This window comes from Sinocyclocheilus rhinocerous, unplaced genomic scaffold (genome assembly GCF_001515625.1).
Source record: "Sinocyclocheilus rhinocerous isolate Xijiao unplaced genomic scaffold, SAMN03320098_v1.1 scaffold714, whole genome shotgun sequence".
Lineage (NCBI taxonomy): Eukaryota > Metazoa > Chordata > Actinopteri > Cypriniformes > Cyprinidae > Sinocyclocheilus > Sinocyclocheilus rhinocerous.
Window position 1 is genome coordinate 1,193,916 of NW_015646165.1, and position 22,492 is coordinate 1,216,407.

Below are 22,492 nucleotides of genomic sequence, written 5' to 3' on the forward strand. Positions count from 1 at the left end.
TCTGCTGCCCCCATCAGGTCTGGAGAATCCACACATTTATGTGATTGTACTGCAGGTTGGCTTGTGCACAACCAGACAAGTACAAAATCTCTGGAAGATACTGGAGTTTAAGGTAAGTTGGCTTGAAGTTTATGTTTTGTAAGACATGGCTGGTCATTTTACTTCAAAATGGCTACCCTCATTTTACGTAATTCAATTTTAAAGATTTCGCTAGCTCTTTTTTTTTTTTAATGGCCCAGTGGTTTTGAACTTTACACTGACGCCTGTCGGTGTGGATGCATGAAATGTATTTACTAACTGCTACCAGTTCAGATTGAAGCTGCAGGCCTATATATTTTGATCTGTTGTTGTCTCAAACTACACACATGATTGAAATTCAACCCAACAATCTTCATGTTTATGCTTTGTAATGTGGCTTGTGCACTGGCTGAAAGTCCTATATGAAGAAAACATATTGTTGCTTTTAATATTAGTAGTTGTAACTGGGTCAACTGCATGACCTGGCAGGTTATAAAGTGACCTCAACATGAAAGAGCCATCTGCTGTGTTTGACTGAAAAAGTTATTTCTAGGCCACTAATAGGACTGTATTCTTCATCTTAAGTGATTATAAGTAATTCTAATCATATTTCTCAGAAGTGCAGTTTATTTCTTTGCATAAAACTTTTTAAAATTGCATTTCTCAGTGCACTTTTAATGGATAATAAGAATTTAGGCAACCCACGTTTTAACAATAAATGTGATTAGTCTATTATATTACAGATTTTTCCTTTATTTTTTATAATTTCTTTATAATAACTGCCTATATTGTATTATATTACATTTTCATTGTGCAATTTGCAAAGATGATTAGACTCCTGGTACACCTTAAATCTGGGAACACACTTCATATCTCTTATATAATTTTGTAAATTACATTCTTATGCTTATTACTGCATTTTGTTAATGAGTCCCGGTTAGAACTATTATGTCTTATCCTGAAGTACTGCCGACATAACATGCTTTTGTGCTGCATCAAAAGGAATGAATTCCGGATTTCAGTCTTTGTGCCCAAAATAGAATGTGAGCCAGAGAAAACACTGAATAGATAATGGTAGACTTTGTTTGCATACTGTTTAATTCACTCTGTCAGAACTCATCAGAAACAGCCGACCTCATCCGCTTCTAACAAGCTGATTTCAAAGAATGATGAGGCTTCTGTTTGTGTGTGTGTTTTGCGTGTTGCTGGCACACTGGGTCAGAACTGGGACAATGAGTGTTTTTCTCTTTTTAGGGGCATCTGGGGTCCAACAGTCTAATATGGTATCATTTGACAAAGATTTGTTTTTACTTGTCTAGGGTAAAGAAAATTACTAAAAGTTTCTTTTATCAGCTACATTAGTAAATAGAAAGTAGATGTTTGTTTGTTTGTTTATTTTCATTTACGTTCATTTAATTTCATTTACCCAGATTTATACACAACCGTTCAAAAAAATTGGAATAATTAATTTTTAAAAAGTGTTTTTGAAAAAGTCGCTTATGCTCTCCAAGGCTTTTTTTTATCGTTTCATTAAAAACAGTAATATTATATGTTTTTTTAAATGCTTCTATTCAGCAAAGAAAAAAGTGTCACAGTTTCCAGAAAATGATTAAGCAGGAATAACTGTTTTCAACACTGATAATGATAAGAACCATTCTTAATGATTGAGAACCAGTGATAATCAAATGAGTATATTAGAATGATTTCTGAAGGATCATGTGACACTGAAGACTGGAGTAATGGCTGCTGAAAATTCAGCTTTAGCATGACAGGAATAAATGACATTTTAAAATACATTCAATTATGAAAAAGTTATTTTAAATTGTAATAATATTTCGCAATAAATCCAGCCTTTTTGAGCATAACAGACTTCTTTCAAAAACATAAAAAAATTAATTATTCCAAACTTTTGACCGGTAGGGGAAAAACAAACAAACAAATACATATACATACAAATATTATAGCATTAAAAGCACACATGGCTCATAACATTTGTGTTCTTGTGCATAGTTTTGCTAATGATCATAATCTTTATAATCATATTTGTGGAGTTTGATTGATGTTGATGTGAATGCAGTCCTAAAAACATTCCTTGGACAAGTTAATGATTAAAATATACGTATGTGCGTCTGTCTTCACGTGTTTTTGAGAGAGAGAGAACACTGGTACATTTTGTGCCCTCCAATGCCCCGTCACTGCCAAACACATCAAATTAGATCGGTGTTGTTGTGTCTTTGGCTACAAACGGGCACCAGAAGGCCCTTTGTGGTTCCTTCCTACTCCTGTTTTTTGTATTTGTCTGCTCCATTGCTTTTAAAAATGAAACAAGGCATTAAACAGATCGAATATAGGAATTAGTGGCCTCTGAGATGTATCTAAATTTTTCGTTTTGAATGAATCTGCACAGTAAATACTCTGTGATACAAGGTGTATGCTGTACGGGACATTTTGTGCACTTCTTGGGGACAGAAAGGTACAAAAGCAAGGCTGTTTCTGTCCCTTCTCAAATATATTTTTACCCCCTTTAACATGCTGTTATGAACGTGATGTCATCGCACTGGGCCAATCAAGAGCCAAGGAGCCGTCTCTCATGATCAAATGATATTATTCTTATCACAGAGGGGGTCGTATAGAGAGCGCAAACACAGGGGGTTAGTCACATTTCCTTAGCACAATACAGCATGGCTCACATCGAAAGCTCCATTTGGACCGTAGATTGTCTCTCCTCAGGAATGGGAGGGGGGTGTTGCTGGGGCCCTTCATAGCTTGGAGGGGTATTGTGGGGCCCCTGTATCCCCATGCCCAAACACGCTCCACAGGTCTTTCACTCGGCACATTTCAAAACAAGCACGTTCTGGCTCAGTTAGGGACTGTGCAAAAACTCGCTCTCAAATACAGGACTGGCGAAGCACGCTCTGAAAATCTGTGCCTTGAAAACTACCTTCAAGACTCAGTCTGGCCCCAGTGAATGAATGAAATGAATAGAAGACAATTACAGCCTCTTTTTTCTTTCAAATTGCTGTGCAGGAAAAAAAAAACCCTCAAATGGAGTCTTGTTTGAAAGAATGAAAACAAGTCTTAATATCAAATGCATTTGTGCTTCTCAAGGTTGAGGATGTTTTAAAGCTTTTTAAATGGAAAACATCACAAATATACTAACTATTTATACATTTTTATGTAAGTATTTATTTATTTACTTATTTCCTTCCTTGCTGTTTGGTGTTTGAAACAATGAATGCCATGACTAAATGTCAGCTTTTGTCTTTTCTACTTATTGATTTTTATTTTATATTATTTTATTGATCAGTTATCATCTTTAGAGTGATCTGAAGTTTTGTGTCAGCTTCAAGGTTTACAAAAATCTGCTCAAATTCACAATATACACATTTAAAAATCTGTATTTTGGAAAATCACTTATACAGTCATATTTGGTAACACATGTTTTGTGTGAGCTTTGAGGCTTACAAAAAAATCTGCTAAAATTTACCTTCAGCAGATATACACATTTTAAATTTTTTCTTTTGGAAAACTCTAAAACTTTTGCTGACTCATCCTGCACTACACAGGTTCATGCCCAATAAAATTCTTTATAGAATGAGAATGTCCCTACTCTTTATACCACATTCCTAATAGTAAAGTCCATAAAGTCAATACATTTTATGGGGGAATAAGTCACACTATGAAGTATTCTATAAATTCCCCAGTGTCGACTTGTCACCTCAGTATGCCTCAATCTGTGGCCACTGGGGCTTTCGGCACTTTGCCAAAATTCCTGACAACAGGATCCTGTTCCAACATTTCACTGATACCCGCATGCAGCTTTTTCTGTATGTCCTCAATTCTTTCTCTATGTCTCTCCAATTTTTCCCTGTCTGTATCTCTCTCTCTCTCTCTTTTTCTCTCTCTCTCTCAATAAACACCGTGCTTGTACTGTGAGGCCTGTTGTCTGACTAAAAGCTGTGCTAGTATCTGTAAACATGCTGTATGGTCTGGCCTCATCATGTCCTCAGAAGACTTTGAGGTAAAGGCGTCTTGCATAAATTAACATAAACTGTTAAGTGTTTGAATTTTGCCTAATTACATTATTATCATGGGATCCTCATAGACTCGCCTGCTACATCTGATAGCAGGAACTCTGTGAAGCATTACCTAGAAGTTGTTCAGGAGTGGTGAAAATCACATAAGAGGCACCGCAGGGATAAAAATCAAATTCAGACTGCAAATAAGTTTGCTTCGTAAATAAACTCACTTGTGTCACCACAAACCCAATTTCAATCGTTGAAAAAAGCCCAAAAAAGATCTGCTCGCCTGTAAAGTAAACACAGCCGTGTATTAAACAGTGTATTTCTAACTTGAATGATCCCTGTTATGGATGACCTACATTTTTAGAGGTGTTTGCTGAGGCAAGCGATACTGTGACTGTTTCCTTATGCTGTGGTTTACTGATCTGAACAAACCCCTAACCATAAGTATTAAATTTAGGTCTTGCACCCACAATGTTTGTGCAGCATACATAAATGATACCTCAAAACGTACGGCTTTTTGTGAAGAGGCGTGCTAGTCCTTCTCTAAGCGATCAGATTTAGTTTTTAACTGCAGGTAAAAAAATAAAAAAAAATAAAAACTGGGGACTCAAGCTATGTAAAGTTACCAGAACAACATAGTAACTGTATAGCAACCACTCAGAACACCCTAGCAACTACATAGCAACCTTTCAGAACAACCTAGCAACCACCCAGAACACCATAGCAAAGGCATAGAAATACCCTGGAAAACACCCAAAAACCTCTCAGAACACTCTATCAACTGCATAGCAACCACTCAGATCAGCCTAGCAACTACATAGCAACCTTTCAGGGTAACCTAGCAACCACATTGCAACTACCCAGAACACCATAGTATTAGAACTAATCGTAATCGTAGTATTAGTACACTACTATTCTTGCCCCACCATAACAGTTCCCTGACAAACGCTTAGAACACCCTAGCAACAGTATAGCAACCTTTCAGAAAACCCTTGCACTGCCATCACAATGCCCTAGCAAATGCCTAGAATGCCAAGCAAATACACAGCACCATTCAGAACACCATAGCAACTACATAGAAACCATTTAGCAACAACCCAGAACAGCCTAGTATTGACATAGAGATGCCCTACAATCATGAAAACACACAGAACCTGCTGAAACCTCTCAGAACACCTTAGCAACTGCGTAGCGACCCACTAAAACCTTTTAAAACACCCTAGCAACCATTCAGAAAATCCTAGCAACCACATACAGAAGCAACTTTTTAATCACCCTAGCAACCATCCATGCCCTGGAAAACATCCAGAAAACCTCTCAGAACACCCTAGCAACTGCATAGCAACACACTCCATAAAACTCCTACCATAAACAGAACACACAGTAACCATATAGCAACACACAAAAAACTTTCAGAACACCCTAGCAACTGCAAAGCAACCTTTCAAAACACCCTAGCAACACTATAGCAATATAGAACACCCAGAGCATCTAGTAATCATTTAGCAACACACTAAAAACCTTTCAGAACACCATAGTAACTGCATAGCAACCTTTCAAAACACCCTAGCAACACTATAGCAACATATAACACCCAGAACATCTAGTAACCATTTAGCAACACACTAAAAACCTTTCAGAACACCCTAGTAACTGCATAGCAACCTTTCAAAACACCCTAGCAACACTATAGCAACAAAGAACACCCAGAACACCTAGTAACCATTTAGCAACACACTAAAAAACCTTCCAGAACACCCTAGTAACTGCATAGCAACACCCTTGCAACCATCTGTAACACTTTAGAATTGTGGTGAGTTTTGGGCGAGAGACAGCATAAACCGTAATATATATATACTGTATATACAGTGGTGTGAAAAAGTGTTGGCCCCCTTCCTGATTCTACCTATTTAAATATCTATTTGAATTGAATCTTTAATTTCTGTCAATGCTGCAGAATGTGTCTCCACACTGTTTTTCATTTCTTTCAGTCACTCATTAAATTTTGATTAGGAAAAAGACTGTGAAGTGTGAAATGGAAATATGAAGTGCAAGAAACAGGAAAGAGTTTGGGGGAAGAGATACAGTTTGCCAGCTACAGTGGTGAACAGAGAGAGAGAAAAAACGACACAGAAACCCAATATCCCTAGAGAACCAGTCCGAAAAAACAAAACAAAAAGCTGATAGAGGAAATAAAAGCACTAAAGACCCAGATAGAGGGATTCTGCTATCACTGTGACAACAGTAACTATAAACAAGAATGAAACCGAGGGGCTGGAAAAGCTCCGCCCCCTCCCTCGCTTCACTTCAAAGATATGTGATAATGATCCCGCTTACATAACAGTTGGAAGCAGAACAAGAGAGAGAGAGAGAGGCCCGTTCTGTGTGAGTGAGGGTGGATGGGGGCCTGTTTTGTATAGGCCAAAAGAATGCCCATAAAGTGCTACTTTTCACAGTAATTTATAAGCTCAGGGACATGAGGCCTGTGTTATGTTATTTACATTCACTTTTCATTTACTTTTTCAAAACAACTCACATCACGAGCCAAAGGTGAAGCTGTATAAAGACGCACGCTGTATGTTGGGGCGGTAAAGTTGTGCTCTCTGCCCTCTCAAAGAACTTTTATGAATGTATGGACCCCACTGTGTGCAGTTTGTACAGGGGAACATTTTGCATGATGACTGCTTTTCGATCACACACACACTCACATATGCTCAACGGGGAGCGGTTAAACGAATGCAAAGCCAGCTTTATAGCTGCATGTTTTTTGAGGCATATTTGTTGCAAATGTAAAGCAGATTGTGGATGTTTGTGTACTGTAATGTATTGCCAAAGAGAAAAAAATGCATTTTTCATTAATTATCAGTTTTGTTCAATAATGCATATCAAGCAGAAATTCAATCGTCTTGCTTATGATTGGCTGGAATTGGTATGAAATTAGTTTTTTGCTTGTTTTCACCTCATGAATGTGCCTCATGCTGTGCTTTTCTGAAGGTGAGGCTCATGTTTGCCCTTAACAGGTTTGTTTATTCAGTGGAAAATAAAAGTGGAAACAGTGAGCTCTTTCACCGCGTCTTTACCGTGTGCATGTGTGTTTATGTGCATCTGTGTACGTGTGTGTTTGAGTGGTTGGACAGAGAGACCCATCTAGTTCCAAACACCCCCTGAGTTCTAATAAACAGTACTGTACACATTTTTGCATTTATTTGTATTATCTGTTGTATGAGCCAGAATACTTTGATTAGCTCGCCTCATGCTACGTTCATGCCATATTTAAATTATTTATGTGGCACAATTTTCTGTAAGGCTGCTTTGAAACATCATGGAGTGTGAAAAGCGCTAAACAAAATAAAAACTATGACAGTTTAAAAGATGTTTCTGTCAACACTTAAAACACCATAGGCCTGTTGATGAAGCTAGTTGAACAAACTCTGAGTTTCAGAGTAGGTTTAGAATTGACAAAACCAAACAAATCCAACCGGGTTTAGATCAGGTTCAGTGGGCTCACAAAGCTCGATATAAAAGTTCTCTGTCAACTCAGAGTTTGATCCCGAGTTTGTGTTTAACTCTAGGGCACGTGCACCTGAAAGTGACATGTGCAGAAAACAGCCAATCACAGGGAACATAGAGCACGTCAGTTTGATTCACTTCTCACGAGAGTTGGCACAATTCACTTCTCTGCTGAGGATTAAAAGCTGTCATTATTAAAAATTAATTTAAATGCATTTACAAGGCAGGAATAAACAGTGCTGCTGCAGCAAAAGTTTGAGAAGGCAGCAGAAAGAAAATATCTGTCTATGCAAATGAATCAACTGAATTTAATAATTTCTATAGTTTCACAAAGTGCTCAAAAGAAAACACAAATTTAGTAATTTTAAAAGCTTTATATATTAAAATTATTTATAGGCTATGTAAATATTTAATACTAATTTAATTGCAAAGTTTAATATTAATTTTCAGTTCATATAATAATTATTTGAATATATTATATGACTTATAAATCATTATAATTTATATAATATGAATATAATAAATAATTAGCAGCAAAAGAGGGGTAATTTTGTCTCTAAAATTCTTTCACTGTAAACGGCTGTAGCGGGGAGTGTCTTTATTGCATCAGATATATGTCACTTTGCTCACAGCTGATTGGTCCAGTTTGGGTTTGGGATCTCTAACCCAGAATAAAACCTGCTCCGGAGCAGGGTAGCCATGTAGCGTAAGTTACCATGGCGACGAAACCCCCTCAAAACCAGCTTACCTTCTTGAGCCCGAAAACTCAGAGTTGGCACAAACTAAACGCGAACTTACCTGGGTAAAAAACTAAACTGCCTTTGTGCAAAAGGCCTCATAATTGCTTCATTACCTGCTTTGTTGATCATTACAAAATAGGATTAATAAATACATGTTTTATCAAATTACCTTTGATTTAATGTGCTGTCATTTTGGTTAATTTTACATGAAGTTTGAGTTTTCTTTTGAGTTTACTAATAGAGTTCGACAAAGATGTGGATAGTTTTTACAAGCATTCACAATCATGTGAATGTAGAATTTTTTAGTCATAGCAAATTTACATAGTATAGACTAGCCATGCAAGTATCTAGTTTCTGATGATTGTTTTCAAACAGGTTTCCCATGTAACATTGGTTGGCTGTTGTCGATGTGCCAGCCTGGTCAGGATGCTTAGGTCCTGCAAGGTATGCAAAAATGTTTCCAAAGTTTTTTAAATCTAGTTGTCCCTACAAATTACACTGCAATTGTATTTTAACGAAATGACAAAAAAAAAAAAAAATTATTTCTAGGATTTGCTATGCTTCAATTCATAGTGTGGATTGTGGTTATGTGGTTAAATACAGTGTGGTCTTTCAACACAATATTGCTGGTTATTGTGACTGTTGATTTTGACTGAAGGTGCTTGCTCAGCGTTTGCATTTGGAACAGACCTTGAGGTTATCTGAGATTAGGTAAACACCTACGTTTATGTAACTTCAGACAAGTCCTATACTAACTTAGATATGGCAAAAGTCTGTAAGCAACAGACTTTAGTTTATACTTCCTCCACTGAGGGACGCAATGTGCTCGGGGGTACACAGGTGTGCTTACAGCTTATAGTGGAGGTATGTGGCATACTTACACGCTGCTCTGGGTTGTTTACACACAAGCACGAGAGGGTCAGAGGGACTGGAAATATCAGAAGTACTTCTGTGACCTGACCGTTTGTATCTCTGGGATGATGGGGTCTAATTTTACACATTCTGAATAGAAGGAGCGTTGAATCATGAAAGAGTTTTTTTTAAGATTGCGGGTGACACATTACTCGCGTGTTAATGCTAAAAGCTACTTGTTTCAGGCCGGTGAGTGCGGTGAGTGAGTGCAGCTCTTTTACACCTCAGGCAGGTCTCTGTAAAGTGCCGGCCGTGCCCATCATCAGCAGTTTAGAGGAAATGCGGGTCTGGAAGTGTGGGACAGGGCAGACAGTGCGAAATTTCCATCAGGGACTTCTAAGTTTGACGTCAACACCAGGTACATTACATTAAACCTAATTTAAAAAATACTTTAAGTTGTCGTAAATGCTTGGATGTTTGAATCACATTTAAAATTACCTAAACCTCTGACTTGTTTGGATTTTTAAAGAAAATTCTGCCTGTTGGTACAAAATAAATGGTTGGAACCTGTAATATTACATGAAACTAACTACCAGACATGTTACACTACATATAAATGTTGCTGCAAATCATTTATAGTGCCTTGGGAAGAGCTTCACCCATTTGTTTATTATTTTATTTATTTTGAATTGTTTTATTTCCTCAGTCTTTGTTCTAAGTTGTTAACTTTAGCACATTTATTTTTATATTATTATATGAATTATTTAGATTTTTATAAAAAAATTAATTAAATGCATCTATATATAATTTAAAAATAAAATAGATTTTATTTTTTATCTTTTTTTATGTATTTAAATATTATTTTAAATAACCTTTCTAATTTCCAGAATTATTCACTTTTCATTACTTTGATTGTTGTCCTTTAACATCTTCTCTGATGTTTAGAATTTTTACCAATTCTTCCCAATCCAAATTTACTTGAGTAAGCTCATTGGTAGTATCCAAATTTTAACCACTTATTTTAATTGGATTCAGTTAAAAATTCAGGCAATTCTAGAATATTAACGATTCTTGGACATCATTTTGTTTGAAAAGCTTTTTTTCAACTGCACCAAACATTGAGCTTTTCTCTCGAGACAAAGAGCTAAAATGTAGCGTCATATATCTTTCGGTAAACTGAGTGACTTCATGTTGGCCTTCCTCAGTAGTGGCTTCCTTCTAGCCACTCACACATAAAGGCCAAATCTGTGACACGCTGAGAGATTGTCCAGACATCCACAGTTTCTTCCATTTCATCCAGAAAGTTCTGGCTGCTTGGTCACTTCTCTGACAATTGCCCTTCTTGTTCAGTTGTGTGGTTTCAGAACGGATTGTGGCATGTTTTTTCCATTTTGTTATAATGGAACAATCTATGGCCCCTGTCAAGACGTCTGGTTTCACCAATCATTTTATAACCTTTTCAAGATTTTTTTTTAAAACGCCAAACAACTTCATCTAAAGGTACCACAGCAGTTCTTTGGTCTTGAGGATAGCAGAACTAATCTGATCTGATGCCTTAGCTGTGGTACAAAGCAGATGTAGAGTAAGGAGGAGGCACTTGCATGCAAATGCAGTTTTTGTGACATAGTAGTTTGTCCCACTACTAGTATATTGTAAACACAGACTATAAACAAACCACACTATGTCACCACCATTAAGCTTCTGACAACTCTTTCAGTCTTTATATAAAAAAAAAAAAACATTTTCCCTGAAATTTTGAGTTTGAATAGTTTGCAAGAACTTTATAAACAAAACAAAACAGTGAAAGTGGACTAGTAAGAAGATGAGTTTACTTGTGTGATAGCGTTTAATGTCTCTGACAACCTCTGTAGTCCCATTTAGCCACTTGTTAGCAACCACCTTTTTCAAGACATGTAAAAGTGTCTTATGTCATGTTAGCCAGTTTATTTTAGGCATTTAACCAAAAATGTAATCCAAAAAATAAATAAATAAAACAAGTAAATAAAATAAAATGGAACCAGGACTGCTAAAATGTTTCTGGGTTTTGGCCTACATCCCTGCAGCACTCTATATCCAGTTAAAAAGTTAAGTCTGGGCCACTAGACACTATTGGAATTGCAAAACAATGATTATTTTCAAACAGGTTTCCCAATCACTCCTGCCATCTGCCAGTGGTCAGTCAAAACCAAAAGTTTCGCCCAGAATGCCACTGGAATATTTCAGAATACTGGAGTGTGGTAAGAAGCCATTTATATATCTTTAGCATTACGATTAACTCTTCCTCAGAGTTTGCCGGAAAACTTCAGTTAATTCCATAATTTTTAGATGCTTACTTTCACACTTTAACTCTAGATAGTTTATTTCATGTTAACACTGTGGAGTGTTACTACAGGAATTGAAAAACAGCTAATTTAAATCTGTTTGAAAACACTTTTTTTTTATATAGCAACACAGTGTGGCTCAAATAATCACTCTGAAAACTAAGCCTCCACTTCCTACAGTGCACGGCATCTCAGTTTCTCTGAACATTTGTGTAGCTTAAATTGAAGCTGAGGGATTTTTTTTAGTGCCGCACCATTCCCTACTGGGTCCCTGCGGCCTAAACTGTCCCAGCAGTAATTGCTCTTGGCTGACAGCAGTGTGTGTAGGTAAAACATCTTGTAAGCCCCACCGGTGGGTATGGGGCCAATTAAGCAGGAATGAGGCTTACTGTATGGATCATAGTAACCATCAAACTAGAAAATGCATCATGTGTGTTTCTGCGAAAGTGCGTGTGTACATTTGAGAGTGTTTTAATGGTTTTAGTGCGCTTCACAGTCCATTGACATCAGAGTTGAGTTTGCTTGATTGCTTTAAAAGCTGATTTTCAAAATTAGGTGTGCACCCAGGAATTGCACCTGAGGCCACTTGAAACTAGGGGTCTGGGGTAAAGTTGGGAAATCAAGAACCGGTTCTTATTCTGAACTGGTTCAATTTAAAACAACAACAATAGCACTGCAACCAAATGATTTTAAAGATTTCCAGTTTGTTAATCTTCCTTGTAATGACGTCTGGACTGTTTCGCTAATAGACAAACATAACAAACAACAAACGTATGGTGTAATCAGTGAAGTTTGATTCACAAATGACTCTTGAGAGCTGATTCTTTTCAGCGAATTGGACAGAAGATTCATCAATCAGTCTCAAAATCATGAGCTATCAGTTTAATATATTTATATATTTATAGGTGTCTTGTGAAACTTAAATGTAAATTATTTCTAAAGGATTGTGAAACTGAAGACGGTAAGTAATGGCTGCTGAAAATTCAGCTTTGCATCACAGGAATAAATTACATTTTAAAATATATTAACATAGAAAACAGTTATTTTAAATTGTAATAATATTTCATGTTTTTACTGTATTGTTAATAAAATAAATGTAGTCTTGGTAAGCATAAGATACATCTTTCAAACATATTTAAAAATAGCAAATTTTGTTAGTGATATATATTTTTTCAAATTCTAAAAGTAATTTCTAAAATTTCCTACAGAGGTTTGCAATTGGAATAAAAACAGCCCACCCAATTTGTGAAGGTGAACTATCAAGAAAATGAATTAATTTCTGCTTTGTGCTGTTGCTAGTAAAATCAAAGAGCCAGAAACATGAGAAAAACAAACAAATGGCGCTTTCTATTTTTGCGACCTGTTTTGTGTTAAAAATACAATGAGAAAAGAGACCTGCAGAGACAGAGTAAGTAGTGTAAGGCAAGGCAAGTTTATTTATATAGCACATTTCGTACACAATGGTAATTCAAAGTGCTTTACATAAAAGAAAGTAAAATAATCATAAAAAAAAATAATAATCACAAAAATAAATCAAGGAATTTAAAAACTTTGAATATGATTTAAAAATTGATTTAAAATGAATTTAAGACAGTTAAAAATAGAAAATGATTATACATACATAAAATACAGTGCAATCAGTTCGGACATCGCACAGTGCTCATTCAATAAATGCACAGCTAAACAGATGAGTTTTGAGTCTAGATTTGAATGTGACTAATGTTTTAGCACATCTGATCTCTTCTGGAAGCTGATTCCAACTGCCGGGCGGCATAATGGCTAAAAGCGAACTCCCTTTGTTTTGTGTGAAACCTTGGTATTTCTAACTGACTCGATCCTAATGATCTGAGTGGTCTGTTAGGCTTATATTCAGTGAGCATATCTGCAATGTATTTAGGTCCTAGGCCATTGAGTGATTTATAAACGAGTAAAAGTACTTTAAAATCAATCCTAAATATAACTGGAAGCCAGTGTAAGGACCTGAGGACTGGTGTAATATGCTCAGATTTTCTGGTTCTAGTCAGAATTCTGGCAGCAGCGTTCTGGATGAGCTGCAGCTGTCTAATGGTCTTCTTGGGAAGGTCGGTGTGGAGACCATTACAATAGTCCACCCTGCTGGTGATAAAGGCATGAATAAGTTTCTCCAAGTCTTGACTGGAAACAAAACATCTAATTCTTGCAATGTTTTTGAGATGATAGTATGCTGATTTAGTTACTGCTTTGACATGACTACTGAAACTAAGGTCTGTCCTTAGAATCACACCAATATTCTTGACTTGATTTTTAGTTGTTTGACCCCTAGAGTCAAGGTATGCATTCACCTTGAGAACTTCATCTTTGTTTCCAAATGCAATGACTTCAGTTTTCGCCTTGTTTAACTGAAGAAAATTTTGGCACACCCAACTGTTATTTTCATCAATGCATTGGCAGAGGGAGTCAATGGGGCTGTAGTCATTTGGTGATAAGGCTAGGTAAATCTGGGCATCATCAGCATAGCTGTGATAGGCAATTTGGTTCTTTCTCATTATTTGACTTAGTGGGAGCATATACAGGCTAAACAAGAGCGGAGCAAGAATTGAGCCTTGCGGGACTCCGCATGTCATGGACGTCCACTTAGGTGGACTCCGCTCTCCTATATTCACATAATAACCTCTCCCTTCTAAGTATGACCTGAACCATTTGAGTACCATCCCAGAAAGCCCGACCCAGTTTTCCAGTCTCTCTAGAAGTATTTTATGATCGACAGTGTCAAATGCAGCACTGAGATCTAGTAGTACCAGCACTGATATTTTGCCAGAATCAGAATGTAAGCGAATGTCATTTATTATCTTAATGAGCGCTGTCTCTGTGCTGTGATGCGGTCGGAGACCAGTTTGAAAATTGTCCAGGTATCCATTTGAGTTTGAGTGTAATCGAACTTCGGTTTAGACCAAGCAATCGAAGTGTGCAGCCAGTCTGAGTGTTTGTTTTTCCATGTATAAGAGTGATGATACCTGTGAATGTGACGGAGTATAGTCACATGTGTCTAGTGCCTGACCAGTGCACAGTATGTAAGGACACACACAGCTGAGTCACAGTGGTGTGACAGTCAGCTGATAAGAGTGGTTGGATACCAGAGCGGCATTCTGGGCAGCGGGCATTCTTTTGGCTCTCCACCCCCCTCCCTCCCCTCCACTGTTTCCACAAGCTTTCTGACCCTATGCCAGGATCACAGGGACTCAATCTGACTTTGCAAGCCTTGGGCCGGTGTTTGAAACCTGACTGACAGAGTTGGCATCATTTCTACGATTGAGACACAAACTAATTCTGCTGATTTTGCAGTGTTGCAGTCACGTGCAGAGCCTCTTTATAGTCATGCTCAGGCCTTTAATATAAGAGAGTGTGACCACTTTCCCATGTCAAAGATGGAAGGGGAGTTTGTTTAATACAAAAAGCATGTGATTATGGGCTAAAGATGATACTCCATGGTTTTCATTAGACATGCAACGTCTGAAGGCACATAGTCCCTCATGACCTTTGGCAATAGGTACTCGATCAAAGTACCAACATACTATATTGCATGTCACTGCTCTGAATATCAATAGTTTCCTGCCTTTCCAAACAGTTTATTATTATTATTATTATTACCTTTATTTGAATAGCGCTTTATACAATACTGATTGTGTCAAAGCAGCTTTACAGTGTCAAACAGGAAAATAGTTGGTCAATTACTTCACTTTACAACTTTACTTCAAAGGAGTTCACTCACAAATTAAATTTTGTCATTATTTATTCACACTCCAAACCTGAGAGAAGTGACCATGCCTAATTCATTAATGAACTGCTGATTTGAGTCAAATCTTTTCAGTGGTTCACAAATATAGTCTGAATGATGCAAATTAATGAATCAAACTGATACGGTTCTCACATAAATGTCTCTCTCTCTCTTACTCTCTATAAAATATATGTGTGTGTGCGTGTATAACTTTCTTTTTCAATTATATTTATTTTATTTTATTTTATTTTATCTTTTTTTTTTTTTGCTTGAAATCTCCAGTTCTGTTTATTTATTTATTTGTAATTGCATGGAAAGAAATTTCTAATACATTCTTTAAAATGTTCTCTTTTTTTGTGTTGCAGATTAAAGGTTTCAAAAGACGACCTTTCATTTTTGGGTGAACTATTAGTGAAACATCGAAGTAAAGAAGGGTGTTGTGGAAGCTTTCTGCAAATGTACTAAGCTACTCATATTTTAAAGTCGTACAGTTATAGTCAAAATGTTTTTGAAACGTATTTTAACTACACTTGAGTTAATTACATCGAATATACTTAAGATATTTCAGTATCTTTATATATTTTTTTAATCTAGTTATAGGATAAAATTAGAGGCATATTTCTTTTGTACTGAAGCAATAAGGGTTTTTGGAAGAATGAACTAAATTGTAATCTGAATGATCTAAATTTGGGTGATAAATTCATATGATGTAAAATAAATGATCTGAATACATCCTAATTTATGGAACTGCATCAAAACGAAATAATTTTTTTTTTTTTTGGTTTATTTAACTGATTCAATGCCTTTGTTTTGTCAAGGTATACTTAGTGGAACAGCATTATTTTGAAAAGTAATTTTGAAAAATGTAATTTTAAAAGCATTTTGAACTTTTAGTTAGTCCCAAACATTGGTGAAAGGCTCTTGATAAGTTGCACAGCATTTGCCCAAGTACTCAACAAAAGTATTAAAATACAATAATCCAGTTTTACTGCATTGTTGTGTAAACTGTGGATGACTTTGTTTTGTCCATATAGAGCTAAATTACAAATATATGTCCCTGGTTAATAGAGAGAAAAGGAGAACTTTTCTGTACCCCGGGATTATTTTACCTTGTAAACATGGTCATTTATCTTGATGGGGTTTTAAATTCTGATTTGTGGTGCATGAGTTCTCTCTTTTTACTGTATCCATCTGGATTGGAGCCGCCAGGCGCTGTAACGGAGCTGTAGTTTGAAAGCTTGCAGTCCTAAAAAACATTAAGGCTGCATAACTTCATTACATGTTTGCTTAGCGCAGCATGGCCCAAGGCAGAGGTGCTGTTTCCTGAGCCCCCACAATCATGCGAGACCCCATGCCCACTTATATTCACTGTATGTGGTTGAATATACAGCACTGGGAAATGGCAGGCGAGCATTTCAATTTGACTTATTGGAGTTGGTGTAAATGAAAGTAAATTGAACTCCTACCACACACTATTATAAGCTCTCAGCATGGATCTGATACGTGCTCTTCCAAGATTGAAGTGGGGATCAAAATGAGCCACACAAACACACATTCTCGTGGTGTCATTGGCAAAAACAAACCTGCATCTGTGCCCATGAGCAAAGACGGCAGTATTCAGATCCCATATTTGCAGGGGAATAATGCAGCAACCGAATAATGAATGGAATGGAAATCTAACAAATAGCATTCTATAGGTATTATAGACCTTCTTGGGGAAACCCAAGTTACTGAATAGCATTGATATGTAGGTGAGCGGATGGTTAGGTGGTCATATGTTAATGTAATCAAGGTTTTGACATCAATACCTTCAAATATTTTTACAGAGTGAACTCATTAGTATTCATAGGAATTCTTACGTAATGTTTTCACATATACTACCATTAAAAAGTTGGCAAGTTTTTGAATTAGGTCTTATTTTGATAAAGATACAGTAAAAAACAATAATATTGTGGAAAAAAAAAAAAAAAATTTTTTTTTTAAATATAACAGTTTTCTATTTTAATAAATTTTAAAATGCAAGTTATTCTTGTGAGGGGCAGCCATTACTCCAGAAATCATTCTAATATGCTGATTTGTTGCTTAAGTAACATTTCTTCCTATTATTAATAAAGTTGTGCTGCTTAATATTTGTGTGGAAGCTGTGATAAAAAATTTTTTTCAGGATTCTTTGATGAATAGAAAGTTCAAAACAACAGCATTTATCTCAAATAAAAATCTTTCGTAACTTAATAACTTAACGTTTGAACAATGCAATGTGTCCTTGCAGAACTGAAGTATCAATTTCTTAAAAAAGTGAAACAACATCAATGTATGGTGTAACATTTACATGTATCACCTTTTTACTGATTTGTACGTGTGTGCTGTCACAATCATCCTATTAATACCATGATTTCAACATTGCATGAACCTCAAATGATACATAAACATTTGTTTGTCTGAAAAGTTGTTCACACGTCAACTTTTGTGTGTTTAGATGCTGTAAATATGTAAATATTGTACATTTCAGTGTGTAAGCACACATGCAAAAATGCACCTTTGCGAGAACCACACTTTACTTGCACTTTGGGTTCCCCAAAGAACGTGAACCATTTTTCTAAGTATGAAGATCATTTAAGTAATCTAAAGAACCTTTCTCCACTATAAACAACATTTTGTGCAATGGAAAGATTCCATGTTAAAGTTTCTTCATGCCAATAAAGAACCTTGATTTTTAGGAGTGTATGAATTATAATGACATCATGTTGGTTTTTAATGATGTTTTGCATCCCAGTTTTCATAAATGTTCTAGGTCTACTAAAATGTTCTCAATAGATTATGTGTCATATAGTATGTCTAAATTGTACAAATCGGTGTGGATGACACTTAACATATAGCAAAGGAGCAAGAAAACAATCCCGTTTCATAAGCATTTGTAATGCACCAGTGGTTTGTCATTATTGGTCTGTGTGTATACATTATATAAGGAGAGAAATCTGAACATATGCCGTGATTATATTCCACAGTTCCAGATGAAATCTGGTCATGAAAGATTAATTTCAGCAGCCGAAGCATTTGTGGTTTTTGTTAGACCATACATTTTAGCCTCTATTGTGTTCGTGCTTGTAATTGTGAATAGTTTTAACCTCTGTAGTGTGTACTGGGCTGAATGACAGAATTTAACAGGCCACACTCTATTCATCATCCTGCAAATGAGAGATGAATGTGTATTTTCATGCATCATTAAGACAAAATGACGAATTATTCTGTCTGCATCAGCGCCGCAACATTATTTATAGAGTATTTTCTTTTTCTTTTTGGTAAAGCAGAATAAGATGGTGTCCAATCATCTTTGATCAACTGGTGGACAGAAACACACGCATGCTTTCACTTCTGAGAGATGCGTTTTATTACGGCACAAATGCGCTGCTGTTCATTGTTGCAAAATATTCCACAAATTCAGTCGAGCTGTTCACAATTAATTGATCAAAAAACATTAACACTGAACATCATATGTCAGGCTAGTAAACAAAGAGCCATCCAAGCCAGATACCCACCATGTGTCTCTATCGGTCCATATAAGCATGTGTTTGCTTTTCTCTGCAGTCACGCAACAGCACGCTTAAACTGAATTCCATCCGTTGCTTTTGAATCCTTATACTGTATTTTGTAATACTGATCCTAATGACCATTGCAGGGATGGAGAGACAGATTGTGAACAGAGAGAATCATCCTGCTGCAAAAAAAAAAAAAGCTAAAAGAACAAGAGCTGCCAGAGCAGGGCTGATATTTTGCCAGAGACTTCCATAAGAATGTCTGAGGGAGAAACAAAACACACACACACACACACACACACACACACACACACACACACACTCACACACACTCTCTCTTTTGGATTTCAAAAGAAGCTTTTTTTTTTTTGTAAACAGACTTACAGTGAAAATAAAAAGAAAAGTACAATAGAGCGGGCAGCTAATGACACCTGAGATGGTGAGAGACCGACCGAGGAGAACAACAGAAGCGACTGGAGAAACTTTGTGGTGTGGGTTCAGAAGTTTATTCTTAAGTGAAAGTCTTTTACTTCTTTTCACATACTACTGTATTGACAAGAGTTCTAAGGTACTTCAGGAATACAATAGTTTTAACATATCCAAAAACTTACAAAAAAAAAAGTACTATAGACAATACAGTGATGGTATCAGAAATAATATTTTGATACTTTGGAATACACCATGATGCTGAACTGACCTAAAAAAAAAAAAAAAACCATGGTATTACCATAATGCATGTTTAGAAACATGATATCACTGTACGTAGTGCATGTTCAAACAAACATGCTTATACCATGTTCTGCACCACGTGATAAATGTTCAAAAAGCTGGGCTGATACCATGTTCTAAAAACATGGTATTACTGTAGTACATTTCCAAAAACATGGTATTACCATAGTGCATGTTCAAAAGACCATGGTGGTACCATGTCCTAAAAATTTATTTATTACTATAGTATAGTACATGTCCAAAAAAAAAAAAAGGAAACCCTTGTTACCATACCATGACTTAAAAAATATGGTGATCCCACAGTACATTCGAAAACATGGTATTACTTATAGTACATGACCAGAAAAAAACAACAAACAAAAAAATGGCATTACCATAGCACATGTCCAACAAACCTAGAAGCATACCCTAAAAACATAGTATTGCTGTAGTGCATGTCCAAAAAAAAAAAAAAATTGTACCATAACCTAAAAATATATTGTTACCTTAAAATAGGGTATTACAACAGTACATGTCCAGAAACATAGTACTAAGTACAGTTGTGGTCAAAATTTTACAAACACTATGCAGTATCTGCAAAATATTAATTATTTGACCAAAATACAAAATGCGTGTGAGTAAGCTATTTCACATAAAAGACGTTTGCATATAGTATTAGTCCACAAGAGAAAAACATAATTGAATTTATAAAAATGACCCCGTTCAAATGTTTACATAGGCTTGATTCTTAAAACTGTGTTGTTACCTGGATGATCCACAGCTGTTTTTGTTTTGTTTGTGTGTGTGTTTTGTTTTGTTATAGTTGTTCATGAGTCCCTTGTTTGTCCCGAACAGTTAAACTTCCTGCTGTTCTTCAGAAAAATCCTTCAGTTCCCTTAAATTCTTTGGTTTTGCCGCATCTTTTGCATATGTGAACCCTTTCCAACAATGACTGTATGATTGTATGACTGAGGATGATGCATTAAGAGCCAGGGGTGTAAACTTTTGAACAGAATGAAGATGTGTAAAAAATTTTATTTTGCCTATTATTATTATTATTATTATCATCATCATCATTTTTTTTTTTTCATTTAATACTTCTCTTCAGAAGCTACAGAAGATACATGTTTCCCAGAAGTCAAATTAAGTTCAATTTAACCTGATCTTCAAATTCAAAAAGTTTTCACCTCCAGGCACTTAATGCATCGTCTTTTTTCAGTAAAAGTATTTTATGTGAAATATCTTATTCAGGTCAGTACTAAATAAAAATAACATGCCTTTTGTATGATCCCTCTTATTTTGGTAAAATAATTAACATTTTGCAGATACTGCAAAGTGTATGTGAAGTTTTGACCACAATTGTACATGCCCCCAAAAACGCCGATCCCATTTTCTAAAAACATGGTATTAGTACATGGCCGAAAACGTTGTATTACCATAGTACATGTTCAAAAAAAATTTGAGTAGAATATTTTTCTCCTTTTCACTGTTTATGTTGCCATTTCAGGTACAGTACAGGATACTGAAAAAAATATTTTAGTGGGCTGAAAAGATCCAAGATTCAAGCCAATTTTTCAAACCAAATTCTGAACCTAAGAACCTTGTGAACACACTGCCATTCATCGCAGTTTCGGGAGTCGTGTTCCGTACACACATGGAACGATAATTTCCGGGACTCACACTCCCGCATTTAAATGCGGTTGTCACTCCTGAAACTTGCAGTGTGTACGTGGCCATAGTGTTATATCATTACATAATATTACTAAAACTGAATCACATAGTAAAAACTGAAGTTAATTTCCGCATTAACCCCTCAAGACTGAAGCCACACTCTGGCAGTAATTCAAATACTAGTAAGCACTGGTAAGTGATTTTATAAGAACGGCAATAAGACAATTGCATGGAATGTGGGTCTGTTCAATCAAGCACAAGCAATACTGTCACATGAAACTTTACAAAGGCTCAGTAAGTAGCATTTGAGCTCAGTGAAGAGGAATAAACATCTTTAAAAGTCCAACTCTTTTTTTTTTTTAAAGGAAAATTTATAGTGTACACTGCAAAAATAGTATTTTAATGGGTATTTAAGCCTAATTGACCAGTGTAATATCTAAAACACTTTTGAAACAAGATATTTTTATACTTCAAGATATTAATATTCCTGCAATGGTAAAGCTGAATTTTCAGCAGACATTACATTCAAGAAACATTGATACGTCTATTTTTATTATTCTTTGATGAATAGAAAGTTCATCGACAGCAATTATTTGAAATACAAATAAAAATCTCTTCACCGTCACTTTTGATCAATTTAATTTCTTCTTGCTAAATAAAAGTATTAATTTCTTTCAAGAAAAAAAACCTTACTGACCTAAACCTTTGAAAAGAATTAGAATTGTTTATTACAAATACAATCAATGAAAAGCCGTAATATCGTATGCATCTTTTTTAAGATTTTTAAAATATATATTTTACTGGAAAGTCAAAAAGACTTAAAGGTGACATATTATGCCCCTTTTTACAATATGTAATATAAGTCTCTGGGGTCCCCAGAATGTGTTTTTGAAGTTTCAGCTCAAAATACTCCACAGATAATTTATTATATAATTTTGAAAATGCCAATTTTGAGTGGAAGCAGAAACACGCTGTTTTTCGGGCCTGTGTCTTTAAATGCAAATGAGCTGCTGCTCCCCGCCCCCTTTTCCAGAATAGAGCTGTGCCTTTACAGCTGGTATCTGCTAAAAACATCTGTTTTGGTTCTGATTATCATGTTTATCGCGCTGAAATCATGCGTTTTAAACCATATGAGTTTAAACTTAAGATATAAGGTTTTACGCATCCGAAGCACATGTGTGGCAGCAGCAATATACAGTAGCATAATTAAATCAATAAATCCACTGCTCTCTTGTCTCCTCTGAGGCTGGGACTCTAAATATTGTTCTGTGCTCGTCTGTGCAGCCAAAGACAGAACAGTTAGCATGTTTTGCTCAAACTTTGGCCATGGCATTAGAGCTGGTACACCGTTGTCGCTTGC

General features: G+C 35.9%; 1 protein-coding gene across 2 annotated transcripts in view; it reads left to right on the forward strand.

Annotated features, from left to right (window-relative positions):
* Positions 1-22,492, forward strand: part of LOC107707027 (solute carrier family 41 member 1-like) — a 79,130-nt gene continuing 56,638 nt past the window's right edge. For both annotated transcript variants that reach the window (XM_016510902.1, XM_016510903.1), the window contains exon 1: positions 1-112. The gene's annotated coding sequence lies outside the window, so the exon portion shown is untranslated. The remainder of the gene's footprint in view (positions 113-22,492) is intronic.